Source organism: Castor canadensis, chromosome 5, assembly GCF_047511655.1.
Source record: "Castor canadensis chromosome 5, mCasCan1.hap1v2, whole genome shotgun sequence".
Taxonomy (NCBI): domain Eukaryota; kingdom Metazoa; phylum Chordata; class Mammalia; order Rodentia; family Castoridae; genus Castor; species Castor canadensis.
This window is the reverse complement of record NC_133390.1, coordinates 10,400,912-10,421,332: the sequence shown is the minus strand read 5'-3', so window position 1 is coordinate 10,421,332 and position 20,421 is coordinate 10,400,912. Positions and strand designations below refer to the sequence as shown.

Here is a 20,421-nt window from a genome sequence, read left to right as displayed (position 1 = left end):
GTTCCTTAGCGACATAAAATATAAGCTAAGATTACATGTAGTAGTAAGTCACTTATTATCATTTTGTCATTACCATTTTATAAACTATGATAACCCCCAAATTTAGTTTCCAGACAATATAGACAATTGATGTGGTTTTTAATTTTTCATGCTAATAAAATATGACCTGTACTCCTTTTTTAGAGCCCATTACAGGGTTCTAAAGATTGTAGGCAGGGGTTGAGTTGTTAAGGGTATGAATGAACTCTGGAGAATATTGGATTTAATCATACATTATCAGTGACTGATCTAGTCACCTGACCTCTCAATGCCTAACTCAGTTTTCTCAGCTGATAATGAGAAGAAAAGTAGTAAAGTTAAAATGGTTTTAAGTGCTTATATAAATTCTGAGACACATCTAGGTAACATTGATAATAAATAATAGGGGTACATAAATATGTAAAAGTCAAAGCTAACTCATTTAGTTTTTGTACTATAGTACTTTATGGTAGTAAGGAGAAACCCACTGCTTAAGAAGTCTCTTACTAACTTCTTGGTAGTAAATATGTATGTTTTTTAAAAAATTGGATAACTAAACAGTAAGTACTTAATAAGCTAACAAATACATGAATATAAGTTTTAAAATAATGATCACTTTCAGCTTAATTGCATTACCAATCTCATAATTAGTTTATGATGAACAGCTAATATTTCTTGTATTAAAAAGTATTGCAGGTAGAGAAATTTAAATACAGATAAGTAAACTGCCTGGAAGTCCCTTACCTAAGTATGTATCTCTTCAGATCCTTTTTTTGTGTGTGTGTGTTGCTATTGTATATAACTTTTGGTAACAAAAATGGTGTCGTAGACAAGCACCAGTGGCTCAAATTTGTAATCCTAGCTACTCAGGAGTCAGAGATCAGGAGGATTGAGGTTTGAAGCCAGCCCAAGGCAAATGCTTTGAGAGACCCTGTCTTGAAAATACTTAACACACACACAAAAAGGACTGGCAGAGTGGCTCAGGTAGTAGAGTACCTGCTAGCAAGCATGAAGCCCTGAGTTCAAACCCCAGTACCACAAAACAAAACAAAAATGGGGTCCTGCTATATATGTTTATTTTCTAATTTGCTTTTTAAAAAAATATTTTAAATTTTTTCCATTCTGTATTGTCAATTATATAGTTTTAGAAACTGAAAAACATTCTACTTTACATATCTATGAGGTATTAACAAATATTTTAAACGTTAATTTTGTTTCCTTTTTCACTCTATTGCTGTCAGTGATCCTATAAGGACTATTCTGCATACATTTCTATATCTACTTGTAAGGAATTTTTTTTAACATTAAGAAAGGTTTCTAGTAGTGGAATTGTAGACTCAAAGGATATGCTGAAGTTGAAAGATTTTTGATGCCTGTTTCCAATTTGCCACTTAGAAACGTTGTAGCAGTTTATACTCTTACAGTGGTATATGAGTGTTCCATTCTCCCCACTCCTCCTACACCACACTTTTTGGAATGACTTACCCAGTGACAAACCTAGTGAATTTTTTCTTTTAGGAAGAGAAGTGGCTTATTAGTATAGCTAGCTTAGGAGCAGGATCTGGAAAGTCAGTAAGTTCATACACCTGTAATAGTGATAGCAACTTCAATCAAGCGCTGCACAGCAGTTATGTGTGCTCACTTAACCTTCACAAAATCTCTCGTTTTACAGATGAACATGCCTTCAAAACTGAGTTGTCAACAGTTAAGTAACTTAGAGAGCCAACAAGTAGCTGGGCTGATTTTTAACCATAGAATCCAAAACTCCTAGTCTATTTTCTGAGCATGTTTATAGGCACTTGGGTACTTTTTATATTTCTGAATTTTGTTGCGGAATAACTTAGAGGTCTTTGACATGTATTAATGCATATATTAGTTAGGTGGGGTACCAATTTGAATCCCTCATTGAAGAGTTGGTTATGTAAGTTGGCTCACAAATGAGCCTTGCCAACTGTCTGGCATTCATCCCTCAAAGCAGTCTTGTTATTTTTTATTCTGTAGTGATTTTCCCAAAGTGCCACTGCATAAAGGACAGGATGGAGTGATAGAGAAAACTAGTGAAGTGTGATAATAGTTTACTAGTGGTGTGGATTTGCCTTGGAACACAAGACTACAAGAAGTGTGATGAGGAAGATAGCTGGGAGTCTACTCAGGTCCATTTCCGTGTTGGCCAGTTTGGAGATTTGAAATAGCCTTTGAAAGTTTCAGGAATGTGAAGACCTCAGTGTAGACAGATGTTACGGATCCACGAGAGATGGTTTAAAAAATGAACCAAAAGCTGGGTGTCAGTGGCTCATGCCTGTAATCCTAGCTACTTGGGAGGCTGAGATCAGGGGGATCAAGGTTCCAGGCTAGCCTGGGCAAATAGTTTGAGAGACCCAAGCTCCAAAATAAGCAGAGCAAAATGGCCTGGAGGGGTGGCTTAAGCAAAAGCTTTGAGTTCAAACCCCAGTCCCATCTAAAAGAACCAAAAAGTACTTCTATTAAGCTGGGTGTGGTGGCCCAGCCTGCAATCCCAGGACTCAGGAGGTAGAGGCAGTAGGATTGTGTGCCAGGCCAGCCTGGGTTACGTAGTGACACCCTGTCTCAAAAAAACAAAAACAAATCAAAACTAAAACAAAACCCCAAAGAACTTATATTGGTAAATGTGATGGTAGAATATCATTAGAATTTTGTTGTTAAAATTTTAACAACAATTTTAAATCAATCTATTCAAATTCATCTTTTAACCTTTTTCTTGTATAATTAATAATAGATAGCTTGCCTTACTAGTTTATTGCTGAGAGAATGGTGGTGAAACTATTTGGCTTTTGCTCCCTGGCCTGAGTTTGTGCTGCTTAGAGAGTTGGGACAGCCATGGCTTTGTTTGCATCTGGCCACCAAACCTGCTCTCATTGTTGTGCAGCTATGTTGAGGCCATGTGGGAGTGGTACTAAGTCCATTTCACTCTTTTTTTTTTGCGGTACTAGGGCTTGAACTCAGCCTTCACCTTGAGCCACTCCACCAGCCCTATTTTTGTAAAGAGTTTTTCAAGATAGGGTCTCACAAACTATTAGCCTGGACTGGCTTTGAACCATGATCCTTCTGATCTCTGCTCCCTGAGTAGCTAGAATTAACAGGTGTGAGCCACCAGTGCTGGGCCATTTCACTCTTCATTGAGTGGTAGAACCAGGAGGTGAACTGAGGGATGTGGCAGAGTTTTGGATTCAAATGAATTTGAATGTGAAAATAACAAGGTCATAGCAGGTGGCCAAAGTTTCATCCTTGGTGGCTAAAATTAAACATCCTTTTCTTAATGCAGCAGAACAGTGCTTTGGGTCCTCTGTTGTAATGGTGAGCATTTGACATGCTCCTCCTTGCATTTTGTCTCCAAGTCCTTCTGGTGTGTGTGGTAGCATGCACTTTCAAGACATGGATACCATTCATGGAAATGGACAAAGTCAGCTGACTTTTAATGACATGTTTTAGCCAACCTCGTTAGGGAGGACACTGACTGAGGATAAAAGTATGAAACAAAATGCCATTGGAGCCATTCCTTGTGTGTGTTGTGTGCATGTGTGTGCAGGGCTGATTACTTGTCTCCAGGGCAAATATCCTGAAGAGTTTTATTGTTCCAACATGGGCTGTGTGTTGTAATATACACCTGGTATAAACATACACACCATTCCTGTGCATCGTATGTGATACGGGTCTATGCATTGTGGATCCAGTGTTTTATGAAAATCAATTTCTTTCTGCTTTAATTCCAAGGTAGGACATTTTTAAAGCATTCCAGTTTCTGAAATTATTTGAAATTAAACTGTCCCATTCTTGCAAAATTGAAGTATTGCATTTTTACCACTGACATATAAAAGTTGTACAACTAGTAATAAGAGAAACCTTGAAAACTTGACCAAAAAGTTAGTGCCATACTTGGCATATAGCAGATATCAATGAACAATAATTCTTTCTTCATTTTTCCTTCTTTTACTTACTATAAATAGTTAATATTAAAGTTAGTAAATGATAATAAATATATATTTTACATAGAACTGCTTATTTTTAGTCTTCAGATATAGCTAATTATAATTGTTCTTTTAATATTCTTTAAAGGGTCAGCAAAATTGGTAAGGAAGAGGGATTACTAGGATGCCAGTTGCATGAAAGCAGGGAGTGTCTGTGATCTGCATTGTTCCTTGTCTTCTCTCCAGGATGTAGAACAAGTGGAGGACACTTGACAGTCATTTGTTGGCATGTTGTATGGATAACAGTTTGAGGACCTGAGAGCCTGGACACTAGAGTGACTAAATGAGTGCCTCAAGAGATAGGTGAGGAATGAAGGACTTTGTTCAGAGTCCCTGGGATGTGGAGCTAATGGAAGTTTTAAGGAGTAGAGCCATGATTTGCTTTTGTTTAAAAAGCTCTCTTAGGAGTTCCTCCTCCAAGGTGATGGATTGGAAGAGAGCAAAGGAGAAATGTTGGACTGGCTCCACTTTTGGTTCTCTGTGGATGCTGACTTTCTACCTAGCTTTGTACTTTATCTTTACATCTTCATGATGATTTAAGTCTTCAATATGATTTACTTTTGGGGGTTTGAGATGAATGGTGGTTTGTGTAAACTTTTTGAAGCTCTCTGAGGAAGAGAACTCTTACTCATGACAGTTCAACTTATGTTTTGACTTTATGATAGTGCAAAAGCATCATGCATTCAGTAGTAGCTGTACTTGGAATTGTGACTAATGCTTTTTTCCTTGGCAGCTGGATGTAAGATGCTGAGAAGCAACAGTGGCCCACAGTTCCTAGTGAGCCTCTAGATCACCAGGGGAAACAGTTGTAACTCTACAGTATGCTGTGTTGCTAAGCTCTGATGTTTGGTAGGCTAGGGGCAAATGAATCCTTAAAATAGCTATTATGTGAGGTGAGTGTCCATAGAAGCTGTTCTCTTTAACGACGATCTGCTTTGTCTAAGGCTGCGGCTGTCTGTACAATCTGGAGTTTTAATTAGTATCAAAGGGAAGGATGTCCTGCATTGATTGTAACCTTGCATTGCTTCTTAGCTCAGTGAATTTTAAACCACAGTTGTTATGTGTTATCTGTTTTGATCTCATTAGATGAAGTACTATTATAGTTGTGATTTGGTAATTTAAAAAATTATGTGTTTTTTTTCTTACTAGAAAGGCAATGCATGTTTATTGAAGAATACTTTTGAAAATACAGATAAGGAAAAAAGACCAAAAGCCTATCCTGGATTGCACCACCCAGCAATAGTGGCTGTGAATACTCTGAGGGTCAGCATATTCAAATTATCCAACAGGTGCCTAGGGTTAAGCTGTTCATGGGAGGCGTGAGGCCTTTTGGCGACTGTGGGCACTGAAGGTAGTCCCATCAGTCACGCAGTCCAGGGCCTGGCAGTCCTTTCATTTGTGGCCTTGGGAGGATGCATCCTGGTGTTACTACACCTAGTTCTTCAAGAACCGGAACTCTAGAAATGTGAGTTTAACATGAAATCTCCTGATTTTTATGTGAGCCACATTTTTTTATTAAGACACTGGTAGTTAAAGAAAAGATATTTGAGGGCTGAATTCTATCTTTGTTGCCTTGCTAATTTGTAACCTCAGGTGATGCAGATTTGTAGCCTGTATTTTCATTTAATTTATAGTGAATATACCAGCAGCCTTTTGTGATATGTTATCATATATTCAACCATGCATTTATTACAGTCTGCCTTTTGGCTTTAATAAAGAGAGGTGAATTCTTGGGGTGAAAGATCTGTTCCCAAAGCCTTAACCACATGCTGCTCTCCAGCATATCCCCTTGCAGTAGGAGAAATACCAGTCTCCTGTTCTCTTACCAGTACTGAGTGAAATACCTTCCAAAAAATCTTAGCTAATTTTATTTGTTTTAATGTGCTTTCTGTATTACCAATGAATGTAGCTATTTTATAAAATGGTAACTGGTCAAATATATATTTATTTGGTATCCAGCCACCTTGCTAATTCCATTAGTGTTTTGGTAATGCATTCAAAGCTTGCCAACCTTTTTAATATTAGGTAAGAGTGCTACTGAATTAACACTAATAACTGCCATTAATTGCTGGTGTCATACCACGAAGTTGAGGGCTTTGGTGTCTTAGCATAGTAGCCCATAGAAAGTGTTATGGTGCAGAAGTTCTGAAGATGGTTAGTGGTGCAGTGACTGAGCATGTGCAGTGCATGCCTGCATTGCTCTAGGGATTTAGTTTTGAACCAGAACAGAATTTTCATCCCTCCATGACATTATACTTTCATTCATTTCTGTTGAATTTTTCATGTAAGCCATCACATTTCTGAAAGACCATTTTCATTTCTAGAAGTGCTGGGGATTGAACACACTACCACTGAGCTATATCCCCAGCTCTAACTTGTATTTTTGTTAGTGTGGACTCTCAAAGTAATGGTGAATGCTAATAGCCTTTTAATTTCCTTCTTTCCCTCCCCTCCTCCCGCCTTCCTTCCCTCCCTCCCTTCCTTCCTTCCTTCCTTTCTCCCTTTCTCTCTTTTTTCCCTCCCTTCCTTCCTCCCTCCCTCCCTCCCTTCCTTCCTTTCTCTCTTTCTCTCTTTTTTTCCCTCCCTTCCTTCCTCCCTCCCTCCCTCCCTTCCTTCCTTTCTCTCTTTCTCTCTTTTTTTCCCTCCCTTCCTTCCTCCCTCCCTCCCTTCCTTTCTTCCTTCCATCTTTCATACTAGGGCTTGAACTCAGGGCCTACACCTGAGCCACTCCACCAGCCCTTTTTTGTGATGGGTTTTTTCGAGATAGGTTCTCATGAACTATTTGCCTAGTCTGGCTTTGAACTGTGATCCTCCTGATCTCTGCCTCCTGAGTAGCTAGGCAGCACTAGTGCCTGGTGCCTTTTATTTTCTTAAATTCTATCAATCCTATTAAGCAATGTACTCTAATGATTAGTTCCTTATTTTGGATTATGAGAAAAGCAAGGTAAACAGCTGGCACTGTGTAATGGGAACTTTTGGAATATCTGTCTGACCCAACACAAATCCCTTCACTATTCTCTAACCTGTACATTATAATTGCTTGCAACCTCCATGTTCCCACAAAAGACACAGGTTGGACATCTACCATACTGGCCAATCAGTGTCCCTTCCCTTGTAATTCAAAATTAGGTAGGCCCTAAAGAGAAGTATTTAGCCTTAATGTGCTCAAGAGCCATGAGTAAAGATGTGGGAATTATAGGTAGCTGTAGACTGCTGTTGTGTTTGGGGGCAGAGAAAGGTAGTTTATGGATGGAGGGAATATACTGAGTACCTAGAGAGAATCAGGAAGAGAGGGCACTACTGAGTTTTGACAGCTTTAAACATTTCCTTTCCTTTCTGGGCCCAGCTGCATTCTTGTTACCAAGTCTTGAGACAACTTCTTCCTTTGGGTGTAGGCAGTTGGAACTGATTTTTATTACCATGCTCTAATCATTCTACTTGTTTTCAGTACTATATTCTTTTTTATTAGTGTGTATTTATTGATTGATGGTAACTGGGGTTTACTCAAGGCCTTGCGGTTGCAAGGCAGGCATTCCACCATTGAAGCCATGCCCCTATATTCTTTTTATAAGACAGGTTGAGCATCCCTAATCCAAAGATCTGAAAATTTTTAAAATATGAAATGTTCCAAAATCTGAAACTTTTTGAGTACTGACATGAAGTTTCAGATTTGGAGCTTTTTGGCTTAGGGATGCCCAATTGATAGCAGTCTATGCAAATGTTACACAATCTAAAAAACTCCAAAATCTCAAACACTTCTGGTCCCAAGCATTTTGGGTAAGGGAAATGTAGTACCTTGTCTCATATTTCTTGACTATTGTCTGATGAAGATGTGAGTTTATTATTTTCTCCATGTAAGAACATAAAAAATTAAGGATAGCAAGAAACAAAGAAGCACACACATTTAATCCAATTCAGATAATCATGATTTGATTGGTAGTCATTTTACAAATGTGAAACACAGCCTTTGATTTGTGTTAAACCAGTGCAAATCTCAAGCTGAGAAAAACAGGAAGGGATTTTGAACTTATTTCCTAATGCCCTAGAATTTCAGTGGTGTTATTTCCCTTCACATGCATATAAAATGTTGACCTCATACAAAAAAATTTAAAAAGGATACTAGAGACATTCACAGTGTGTAGTATTGTGTGCATCTTTGTAGGGAGTGAGTTTGCAATGTGTTTTGAGTATATGTCCACTGAAGTAAGACTCTTCACTTTAACATCTACATATCGAGAAACTGAATCACAAGAGTTTCCTAGGACTGGACTTGATCCTTAGGTAGTTTTCTATCTCATGGTGATGTCACCTACTGGGAATCCTCAACTTAAAGAAAAGAAAAAGCCCTCTAGTAAGTTTATGTAGTCTGCTCTTTAAAGGGAGTTAGGTAGGAAGGGAAATAAAAAGGAATATAATAAGAACAGAGTTGTAGTAGAAGGAAGACAAAGGGAGATTGCAGTATCAAACTTTTCCTTATTCATAATTATATTTGTCTGAACTTTTTCATTTGCAAATGGAAGAAGCACAAACTGGAAGTGTATTGACTCATTCTTGTCAAGTCCAAGGATGCTGATTGGTCTAACTTGATCACAGGCCTGAACCAATCGTTATAGCCAGGGAATGCATATTCTCATTGGCCGTCTTAGGCCTTGACTCCACTTTTAGCACCAGTTGGTAAGGTTGGTACCTAAACTTCTAGAATTGACAAAGAGAAGAAAGGAGAAGTGAAATGTGTTAGGAGAAGAGATGTGAAATGTGACTCACACAGTCATGTGAGAAGGAGCCATGGTGATATTTCTTTTCTTTATTTTTTGGCAGTACTGAGGTTTGAACTCAGGGCTTCACATTTGCTAGGCAGGCAGCCTACCACTTGAACCTCTCTTCCAGTCAATTCATTTCTTTTAAATGATGGTCTTTAGTAAAACAATACAAATACTTCAAAGCAATTACAGTATATATGAATTTTGTTCTCAGTAAAGTTTGCTTTTTAAATACAAATGTTTAGTATATTGTCCAGAGTTGTATTTATGTTTTTTCTCATTCATTTTAAAATAAAATATAGTCTACTACTATGTGATTGATGTAGATAGAGTGAAATTTAGGGAACTCTTCTGAAATCTGGCTAGATCTTCTTTAATTTAGAACTATGGATATTGCTTTCACCAGTTTAACTACTTCTGTAATTGTAAACTTAATCAGATTTTTCAGTGCCTGAAGGTATGTTGCTAGAGTTCCTTTTGGTCCATACCTAGAGGCTCCTTAACTTAAAATTCATCTGGAACTCCTGGAAAACATGCATATACTCTGGAAAAGGAAGTGCTAGAAAGAGACATTTGTTCTGCAGCCATCTGCTTTTTCCTGTTAGACTCCAGGAGAGAGAGTAACTCGACCTTTTTCAGAAGGGCATTGGCCTATTTTTGAAAAAAGAATTATTTTACTGTTCTTAGGGAGGATTAAAAGTAGATGCTGAAAGACTGCAGGTGTGGCTCAAGTGGTATAGTGTTTGCTAGCAAGCACAAGGCCCTGAGTTCAATCCCCAATACCATGCATACCCAACCCAAACAGACAAATAAAAAACAAAACCCAGAGTAGATGCTGAGAGCTTATAGTCTTTTGACAAATATTGCCTTTATTTTTAAATTATCTCTAAGGAATTACTTCACATCTGATTTCAGCAATTTCTGGTCATCAAGCCCATCCAGAAACCTCCTTGATCTTTTCCCTTTTATCTTGAGTTATCAGTTTCCTAGTTTAATTTCATTCCACATGTTGCTAGAACCTCAGAATTGGTTATTTCAGCTATACCTTGCCCTGGTGTTTTTCCATCATTTGTACCCTGCAAACTTATGCCTAGACCAATTCTGGTATCTGTGTTCTGCTTCCTATATTTGTGTTGTTGAAAGCCAGCTGGAGAAAACCATACAATCCTGTAGACTTTTGTCCTTCACACTTAGCTGCGTCCTGTGCAGTGCTTTTCCTCAGCTTTCTCTGCATACCTCACAGATATTGTAGAAAACTCAGTTCCCTCTCAGGAAGTGATTCTTTCTGCTTGTGCTGGCTACCCATGCCCCAGGTAGTCCTTATGAATCCATCTTACTCACATCGGTCTTTGCTTCTGGAGGGAGGAGGGGGAGGTAGGTGACATTCCTTTCCTATGTCCAGGATGCCACCTCCTCTTGTCTCCTCTGAGACTTTGTGCCTTTCCCTTACATGTGTTCCCTTCAGCAGTGTCACAGCATATCCTACTTGACTGCTGTATGCAAGGTGGTGAGCAGAAGCAAGGAGCACAGTAGTGACAGGGTCCCTGTTCTTAATCTATTTACATTCTGTTGGAGCAGACATACTAACAAACAAGCAAACACATAAATAAATGATTCCCCACTGTTTTAAGTACTGTGAAAAAAAGTACTCGAGAGGACCTACCGTAGTCATAGAGTCCTGGGAAGATGCAACATTTACTTGTGATCTAAAGTACTATAGGAATTAATCAGGGAAGGAAAAAAGATTTCCTTGCTATGGAACCAGCATGTGAGCAGCTTTCATGGCATAAAAGAGCACAGTGTATTTGACAAGAAGGCTACCTTGGCTGGAGAACAGGCCGTAAGATTGGAAAGGAAGCTAGGGCCTTGTGAGGATATGATAAAGGGCTTGAGCTATGAGTCTGTAAATCCAAATCTGCTTATGCTCTTTTCTGTCTTTGTTTTTGTCCTCCTGTCCTGTGCGCCTTCTTTTACCTCTGCTCAGGTTTGCCTTGTCTAACACTTACTCCTTCTGATTGTTCGCTCCAGTCTTCCTGGAATGTTTCTTGGAAGACCGGGTATCCCAGAGTTTATGTTGGAACTATTAGCCCTCTGCTATCACCATCTCTCAGGAGGAGAGCTGCTAGAGACTGAGTTCAGTCACGTGGGCAGTGATTTAATCACTTAGGCCTACCCAGAGAAACTTTTAATGAAGGCTTCAGAACAGTGAGGTTTGGAGTGCTACTGGGTGGGTGAACATGCAGATGTGTGGGGAGGTGAGCACCTGTATCCCCAGAGGAGGGGAAGCACGGAGCTCCTCCCTCTCCCCTTTCCCTGTGAGTGATTCTCTTCTATCCGGCTGTTCTGAGTTGCACAATGCTTTCCTGGTTCTGTGAGTCATTCCAATGAGTTACTGAACTTGAAGGGGTTGGGTGGGGGGTGCCTCTGAATTTGAGATCAGCCTGGCAGAAATGCTTGGATCTTGGGGATATGCAAGAACTCAGGCTGATGTCTAAAGTGAGAACAGTCTCCTGGGACTGAGTCCTTAATTTGTGGGCACTACTAACTCCAGTACTTAGTGTCAGAAGTGATTTGAGTTGGAAGGCATCTGGTTGGTGTCCGAGAATGATGGTTAGACAGCTGAACTCATACTAAGTCAAAGCCAGATGGGTGGACAAGCAATTCCGATTTGCCCATGGAGGTAGCAGCCCAGACTGTCTGATGCTGCAGTCGGTCACTTGATTCTGTCAGTTCACCAAGTAGCTTTTGAATCCACCCCTTTCTGTCCTACTACTACTGTCTTACTCCTGGCCTTTGTCATTTCTTTTTTTTTTTTTTTGGTTTATTTTCTTTTAATGGCCACTGCTACTGGACAGGTCTGGCTTCCCAGTCCATTTCATTGTGCATACACAGTATTGCCAGAGGAATCTGTTTGTTCATGTGTTCCTTCAGAGTACTAAAATCTTTCCCTGTGGTTTCATTTCCTAAGGTGTCTTCATTCTGGTACTTATTCACATGTGATTGAGGACCCCAAGGGGCTCATCTTCATTTTGTCTGTTACTATTTGCCAGATTAGAAATGAAAACTGAGAAATTTGCAAAATATTTTATTTATTTAAAATAATGATAATAAACTTATTACATTTTAACATAAATGCTGGGAATTGGGGGATATGCAGGACCTGAGGCTGTTGCTTAAGGCTCTACAAAACAACAACAAAAAATTAGTGATAAAGTGGCATTGTTTTACATTTTTGCAAATTTCTTTCAGGGTTAGCTTGATAGATTCTCATTTCTGCTCTTACAGTTTATCTGTTGCAAAACATTGTTTTGGTTGAAGTAGTTGAGGAAAACCTGGCCTTGTATGGATAGGTAGTTGGAAAAAGCAGGAGTTTCACTTTTTGACGAGGCTGAACTGGAACATTTTTGCATTTCCTGCTGTCACTGGGATGACAGGTACATATAATGCCATCACACCCAGCTTTTTTTCCATTGAGATAGGATCTTACAAACTATTTTTTTATTCCTGTTTTTGGCCTGGGCTGGCCTGGAACCACAGTCCTCCTGATCTCAGCCTTCTTTGTAGCTTGCGATGACAGGCTCACACCTCTGCATCTAGCTACTGGTTGAGATAGGATCTTGTGAACTCTTTGCCCAGTCTGGCTTTGAACAATGATCCTTCTGATCTAAGCCTCCCAAGTAGCTAGGATTACAGGTGTGAGCCATCTGGGCCCAGCTTAGTTTTTCTTTTTTTTTTTTTTTAGAAGTAACAGTCTAACAGGCTCACTTTGTTTTTGACAAACTGTCAAACACCCATCTGAATAGCCATAGTTTTTCTTTTTTTCATTAAAATTAACAAAATAAAAATTGTAGTCCACAAAAAAGGTGGCTAGTTTAGCTTGCAACTCCAAGGATTGGTTAAGTGTTTTTTCCTCAAGATATCTTTCATATTTTTGTGTGCCATGTAAGTGCTTAATGAGTACTTAGACATTTGAATATTAAATATGTGTAACTAAGGCGAAGATTTAATAAAATAGTAATTTTTCATGATTTGTTAAAAATAGTCTAATGTGAAAGTAACCTTTTTAAAAAAGTTTAAAATGTGAATATGTGGTAGTGAAGATAACAATGACCACAAGTACCATTTGGTGCCACTGCTAAGGTGGCAGCAGTTCTGATCACCAGTATTTTTGTATACGTGTGAATATAAACATAGAGGAAAGAGCAGATAATGTCTTATACTACTGTGACAATAACTTTCCAGACCTTCTGAAGGCACCTTGGAAAGCCCTAGATCTACCAGAGACCAAACTTTGAAAATTGTTGCCTTGTAGGATAAAATGACCTTTACACACAGTCTAGTTAGAGAGCTTAGTGCTCTGTTCCCATTGATCTTCCTAATTTCCTCCTACTGTGCCATCCAGGCTAGTTCAAACTCACTTGAACTTGTGAACCTCCTACCTCAGGCCCCCTGGAATCACTGGCATGTACCACCACACTGGTAGAGTTTGAATTTTCTAATCCTGTCATAACTGGAAGGCCTTTAATGACTTAAACTTGTGCTGTAAGCTTATTCTTGCTAATGTTTTAAATTTTGACCCTTCTTAATTAAGCCAATAGGTATTAGCTCAATTTTTTTTTTTTTTTTCTGTTTTCTGCTCTATCAGAAATGATGTCTGTATACACCTTCCCCCAACACACATTTAGGTCAAGTGTCAAATGTAGGAAGTAAACTGTTTCCTTCAGGAATCTCATTTTCCTAATCAGGGAGCTATCTTGATGTGTTAGCCATACTTTTTGTCACTGTGACAAATGCCTGAGAGAAACAGCTTAAAAGGGAGAAAGATTTATTTTAGATCATGGTTTCAGAGGTTTCAGTCCATGGTCGGCTAGCACTGTTGCTGTGGGCTTCAAGAGAGGCAGAACCTCATGGCGGGAAGTGCATGGTGGAGCAAAGCAGTTACCTCATGGTGGATAGGCAGCAGAGAGAGAGAGGAAGAGGTCCTGGACAAGATACCCTTCAAGAACACAACCAGTGACCAGCCTCTTCCAGTTATGTCCTACCTCCTAAGGTTTCTACCTCCCAAAATAGTGCCACCAGCTGGGGACCAAATCTTCAACACATGACCTTGTGGGGGACTTTCATATCCAAACCATGTACCCGCTATCATCTGGTTTCTGGGTTTTATGCTACTGAGTTCATCAGCTATGTGGCCGTTGATAAAGAACAGGTCAAGTGCTCAGCTTTTGCACAGTGTATTTTAGAAGGACTTCAGGTATTACCTGACCCTCACTGCCTATCATCACCACCTCTGTTACACAGAATGTGCTTTGGGACCTGTCACAATTTAGAAGTTCTTCAAGAGTTCCACATGTGTTATCTAAATTTTGTTTTCCACAATTCTGTAGAGGATCCTTATGATACAGATAAGGAAACAGAACCCCAACTTTTCTACCATTTATAAGAATGAAAACATTGCAGATGGAATATTGGATAGCTGAACTTTAAATTTTTTAAAAAATTCTTGAGTTACCATATAAGTGAATAACAGTATCATAACTGAAACAAGACTTGATACAAATGAACTTTTAGCTGGGTGCTGGTGGCTCAAGCCTATAATCCTAGCTAGAAGGAGGCAGAGATCAGGAAGATTGCGGTTCGAAACCAGTCCAGGCAAATAGTTCACGAGACCCTATCTGGAAAATACCCAACACAAAAAAGGACTGAAGGAGTGGCTCAAGTGGTAGAGTGCTTGCCTAGCAAGCATGAGGTCACAGGTTCAAACCCCAGTACTGCCAAAAAATGAAAAAAAAATATATGTGAAATAGGCATATTTCAGGGTGTTTAGTCCTATAAGGAACAGGAAGTTTGTAAATCATAGTTTTATATCTGGCCTGAAGTTCTTCAGGTCTTCAGCACTTGCATCAGTGCCCATACATTTGGCAGGTATGTCTGTAATTACTGCTCAGAAAATGAAATCTATAAACTCTAGAGTTACAGTCATATTGGCTTTATTATGAGCTACATTACCTTTTAGATTTCTTCTTGTAAGATATGTTTTCTTCTGCATTCAGTTTATAGGTGCCATTAACTGATATGAAATTGTACTGTAAATTACAGGTTTTAGTTAGATGGACTAGGTTCTGGCTTTACTGGCAACTGGGACCTCTTAAGATTGCAGTCAAGATATAATCCAGACAATTTTAGTAATAGACTGTTGAGTCAGAATAGCCTGAATAGTCTTTTGTCAGATTTAGAAATGTTAGATCTAAATCAGGATGACAAGGCAACATTCACCCTTCTATTTTGTTTTGTGACATACCTAATCTGAGTAAAGAAGCAAGTTGTAGAACCAACAGTTACTTAAAAGATTTGTGAAGACTGCAGGGTTGGCATTTGAAGGTGACATATCAGCAACATAGCTGCTAGCATTTCTCAGAACAGTCTTCATTTGGGCACCTGGACAAGATGTGTTGTTACTTCATGGTTGAGAGGCAGTACAGCAAAGAGATTCTGAGCTGAACTGTACATCTGTCACATGGGGTTGGTCACAGTTCTTGCCTCATAAGACTGTTATGAAGATGTTAATACAGTTAACACAGTGCTTCACAAAAGGGTAAGTACTATGCAAGAAATGGCTAGTATTATTTTATCATCGTCTATGACCCAAGCCTGGAATTTATAATTCAAGACAAAAATGAACATATGGTATAGTATAATTTTCTTGCAAGTTGATTATGTGGTCTCATAACTTCTCATTTGCTGTTTTCATATCTGGAAGCTTTGCCATTTGTTTTAAGCTTGGAAGAGAAGAGAGGACCAGATTCGCGATAGGCTTAAATGTGTTCTCATTAACTTTCAAAACAACTAGATATAGTATAACTCAATAAGAAAAAGATGGCCAGGTGCCGGTGGCTCTTGCCTGTAATCCTGGCTACTCAGGAGGCAGAGATCAGGAGGATCACGGGTTGAAGCCAGTCCAAAGCAAATAGTTCACAAGACTCTATCTTGAAAACCCAAAACAAAATAGGGCTGGCAGAGTGGCTCAAGTGGTAGAGTTCAAACCTCAGTACCACAAAAAAAAAAAAAAACCAATAAAAAGATAACCCAGTTAAATTAAAAAGTGAGCGAAGGGGAATAGGCACTTTACAAAGAAGATACTCAAATGGCCAACAAACACATAAACAGGCGCTCAACATCATCAGGCATTAGAGAAGTGGGAATGAAAACGATGAGATACTGCTTTACAGCATTAGTGTGTCCATTATAAAAAATGCAGTCGACAAGGATGTGAGAACACTAGAATCCTCATACATCGTGTGGATGTAAATGGTCCTGGTGCTGTGGAAAACAATTGTTCAGTTCCTTTAGAAGTTAAACATAGAGTTACTATGTGGCCCACATCTCTCTTCCTAGGTAGATAGCCAAAAGAACGTAAAACAGGTGTATACAAAAACTGGTACAGGAATGTCCAGAGCAGCACTGTGTTTGGGGTTTTCTTTTCAAGTTCTGGAGGTAACTACTAGTGGTGGTTGCACTTCATAATGGAAATATTAAATATCACGGAAGTATACTTCAAGTAGTTAAAATGGCTAATTTTACGTATATTTTACCATTATAAAAAAGGGAAAAAAATGACACTTATTCCTACTTTACTTACTAGCAGTTTTGCTAGATACTTTCTTAAACCATTTTATTTTTGGTCATTTTGGAAATCATTTACAGTCCATATATAGTTCAGTGAACTATGTCATTTATTTTATTGCCTTCTAAGTGCAGAAAAGATAGAAAATGAAAGGTATGAGAGGGTTTTTTGGAGTGGGGGCGGTATGGGGTTTGATCTCAGGACCTCATGCTTTCACTTAGTAGGCAGATGCTTTATCACTTGAGCCACACCCTCAGCCCAGTATGAGAGTTTTAATGCCTGTTCTGAGCGCAAAGGTTTTCAGAGTGCAGAATGTGCCTCTGGGGCTCTTTGAGACACTTAAAGGGTCTGCAAGTTCAGATTGTTTTCATAATAAAGATATTATTTGCTGTTTTACTGTCACTGTCCATAAGTATACAGAGTATTCCAGAGGCTGTGTGACATTTGATGACATCATCTGTTTGATTGCTTTATGTTCTGTTAAATGTCTGATTTTTTTAGTTTTGTTTTTTCAGAATTTCCTAAGGAAGGCTCTTAGTAAGTTCTAATAATTTTTTAAACATATGAAAGAGTCTTGAGGCCCAAAAATTTGAGAAAATGTTATGAGCAATTTATATGCAGTCTGAGTGTGGTGGCACATGTCTATAATCCTGGCTGCTCAGGAGGTAGGGATATGGAGGATCATGGGTTGAGACCAGGAGGATCATGGGTTAAAGCCAGCCCAAGGCAGATAGTTCATGAGACCCATGGTTTGAAGTCAGCGTGGGCAAAGAGTTATTAGCAAGATTCCATATCAATAAATAAGGCAGGAATGGTGGCTCACCCTATGATTCCAGCCATGTGGGAGCATAGGTAGGTAGATCATGGACCAGAGGAGGAGTACTTACATCTTGGGCCAGATAAAAGAGAGAGGGAAAGAGGGAGATGGAGATGGAGAGGAGAGGAGAGGAAGATTGAGACATCCAGTCGTACACACTGTGCACACTGGGGTCTCACAGTGCCCATCAAGGGCATGCCCCTAAAGGCCTGCCTCTTAAAGGTTCATAGTACTCCCCATAGCCCACCCCCCCAGGCGTTAACAAATGGACCTTTGAGGGACACTGTGCATATTCAAACTGTCACAGTGGCGATAGGCTCTTTGGGATTTGAGTAATTAAAATGAAGATCATCAGCTGTTGTAAGAGGGTCAAGATGCTATGGTTAAGGCTCCTGAAGCTTATAGGAGGTATGATGTTGGTTCTGCTTTGAAGAATAAGCCAGGGCCTCTAGCAGTTGGCTATAAGAGAGAAGTATAGCTAGAACGCTGCACTGAGCCTGAGGAATGTCCAGACATCCCCACCGCATCATACCATGATGTTGCATACCTTACCTGTATTTGACAAGCAAAAAGGAAACAAATGTGGGAGGTCAGAAGGCAAGGACAGACTGTGGAGTTGTAAGGGGTGGGTCTTGAAAAAGTGACTGAACCTCTCAAACCTTCAGCTTTCTTATCTGTAACATGCATTAGAAACACTGTATCTCAGAGCCTGCTCTGGGCACCATCCCTGTTTGTACCCTGCTCATCCCTAAGTGGACTGCAGGCTTCTGGAGGGCAGCAAGAGCATCTCAGTTGCTTTTCTTGTCACTAGCACTAGCTTAGCACCAACCTCCTTAGTCCACTGAACAAACATGGCAGAAAATTTGTTATTGGCATTATTGGTGTTAGACTGTAAATCAGTTTTGCTTCATGTTTATCATGGTTATACCTCCATCCCGTGATATTAACCTCTATCCTGTGTAAACAAGTATATTAATTGCCACATCAAACCTCAGTAGATCTTGCCCCAGGTGGATTCATTTTATAGTTCAGGATAAAGCTATTTCTGAAGTTTTTCACACACGTCATTGTTATATTTCTGTGTAGATAAGGCTGGAATGTTGTCATTACTCAGGAATCTGGCTGAATGTTTGATTGTGTAGCCTGCCTTTGACCATGTAATTAGATGACTTTGCAGTAAATATCTTCCTTGAGGAAGCCAGGTGTGTTTGAACATCTCTGAGACTGTTGAAAGCTTGAAGCAATGCTCCAGGACTCACTGGTACTTTTAAGGCATCTCTACAGGTATGGTTTCCTTTCACTGTGGATTTTTTAATCCAAACTTTTTCAGCTGTTAGAGATTTAGCAGCTCAGTCCCCTTGAAAGACTGACTTAGTATGTTGCAGTTGGAATTTTGGGACATTTGATTTAAAATGTGATTTGACCAGTTTTAGGAGAATTTTTGGGTTTGGAAGGCGTGAAGCATATAGACTAAACAGGGACTGTCAATCATCAATGTGCGTTCAGTAGATCTGGGATGGAGCCCTAGAATTTTCATTTCTAAATCCTCTGGTAATTCTGATGTTGTTGGTCTGGAGACCAGACTTTGAGAACCCCTGGACTAATATATGAAAGACAAGTAAAGGTAATAATATGAAGGGGGCAGGAAGCCCAGTGTGTTTTGGAAAAGAGCCCCCTCGTGCTCCCCAAAGATAATAGAGCAGTAAGAGAAAGTGGATTTGGAATCTCTCTCTGTCTCTGTCTCTCTCTCTCTGGTACTGGGGTTTGAACTTGGAGCCTTGTGCTTACTAGGTAGGCAGGTGCTCTACCATTTGAGCACTCCCCCAGCCCTTGGTTTTAGAATCTTAAACAGACACAAACCCTTGAATATACTGTGTAACTGATTATCATGATCCTTAAAATCAAGAAAACAAAAGACAATTGGAAGTAATTTAATTTAAAAGTTTATTTTACCTTTTTAATTATAAGAGTAATACATGGAAAGTGTCATAAATATAGAAAAACTGTTCTAGAGGAAAGAAAAATTTTTCTACAAACACATTTTATCAATTGAAAAAGATACCTTCTGCTACTTTTTGGGTGATTTTCATTCAGTATCTCTTTTATGTATAGGACTTTTGTTTTATCACAAGATGAGGTTTTTATTATCAAAGCAATATATGCTCATTACAATGAAAGAAGAAAGATTGTGAATACCAGTTTTTCCAGACACAGCACTGTTAACTTCCTGAAGTATATTAGAGATTCCTTTATATGAATATATTCATTGATATGTATTACCCTGACTGTGTAGCTTTAGAAACTGTTTTTTTCATTCAATATCTTTTTATGTCATGAGGTATAAATTTGAAGCATCATTTTTTTTTCTGTGCCATTTATATTTCTTTTCTTTGAATTTCTGTTCTTGTCCTTGTCACACTTTGGGGAGAGTTTAATTTTTTTTCTCTTATATCAGTTCCTTATACTTAGCGATGTTAATTCCTTGTGTCACAAGTTTCAGGTGTCTATTTTCAGTTTTTCATTTAACTTACTTGTGAAGTGGGCATGGTGGCTCATGCTTGTAGTCTGAGCTCCTCCAGGAGGCTGAGGTGGTAAGATCACTTGAGCGCAGAAGTTTGAGGCCAGCCTGGGTAACACAGCGAGGCCCTGTCTTGGGAAAAAACCAGCCAACCAAATAAAAAGTCCCCCCCAAAATCATACTTGTAATATTTTTCTTTAATAAATGCATTTAAGGTCTACTAGCTGCCATCCACCATTGCTTTCCATTTTTAAGGATTTGTTTTTCTGCCTGTGGTATCAAAAGAGAAAATCCTCTCTCGCTCTAAGATTTTATAAATATTAACTACTCATATTTTTTTCCAGCACACTCTCATGGTTTCATTTTTTTCACTAAAACCACTTGTAACTTATTTTGGTTCATACTTTGTATAAACAAGTAGGATTTACATTTCTCAATATTTCATTTTTTTGGTCATTATACGGAAACATTAGGCAGATTTAGGTTACAAGGTGGAGCTAAGTCACTCAGATTCACACTGCTCTGAGGAGGATTGGAATCCTGAGAAGCCCTGAAGTGTTTGCCATGGAGTGAAGGTGGGGAGGAGGGAGAGGGTTTTGTTTCCAGCTCCAGCCTCTCCCGAGAGCTACAGACTTAGACAGGTAGCTGTCTAGTAGGCAGGTCTTCTTGGGCACTTAATA

At 39.1% G+C, this 20,421-nt stretch overlaps 1 protein-coding gene across 8 annotated transcripts in view; it reads left to right on the top strand.

Moving 5' to 3' along the window:
* Itsn1 (intersectin 1) overlaps positions 1-20,421 on the top strand; it is a 205,055-nt gene that overhangs the window by 3,462 nt on the left and 181,172 nt on the right. The window contains exon 1 of one of the 8 annotated variants that reach the window (XM_074072744.1): positions 3,993-4,325. The exons of 5 other annotated variants lie outside the window; for them this stretch is intronic. The gene's annotated coding sequence lies outside the window, so the exon portion shown is untranslated. Of the gene's footprint in view, positions 1-3,992; positions 4,326-14,664; positions 18,508-20,421 lie in introns of those variants that run through there. 2 more of the 8 variants (XM_074072745.1, XM_074072753.1) reach the window with 2 other exon arrangements.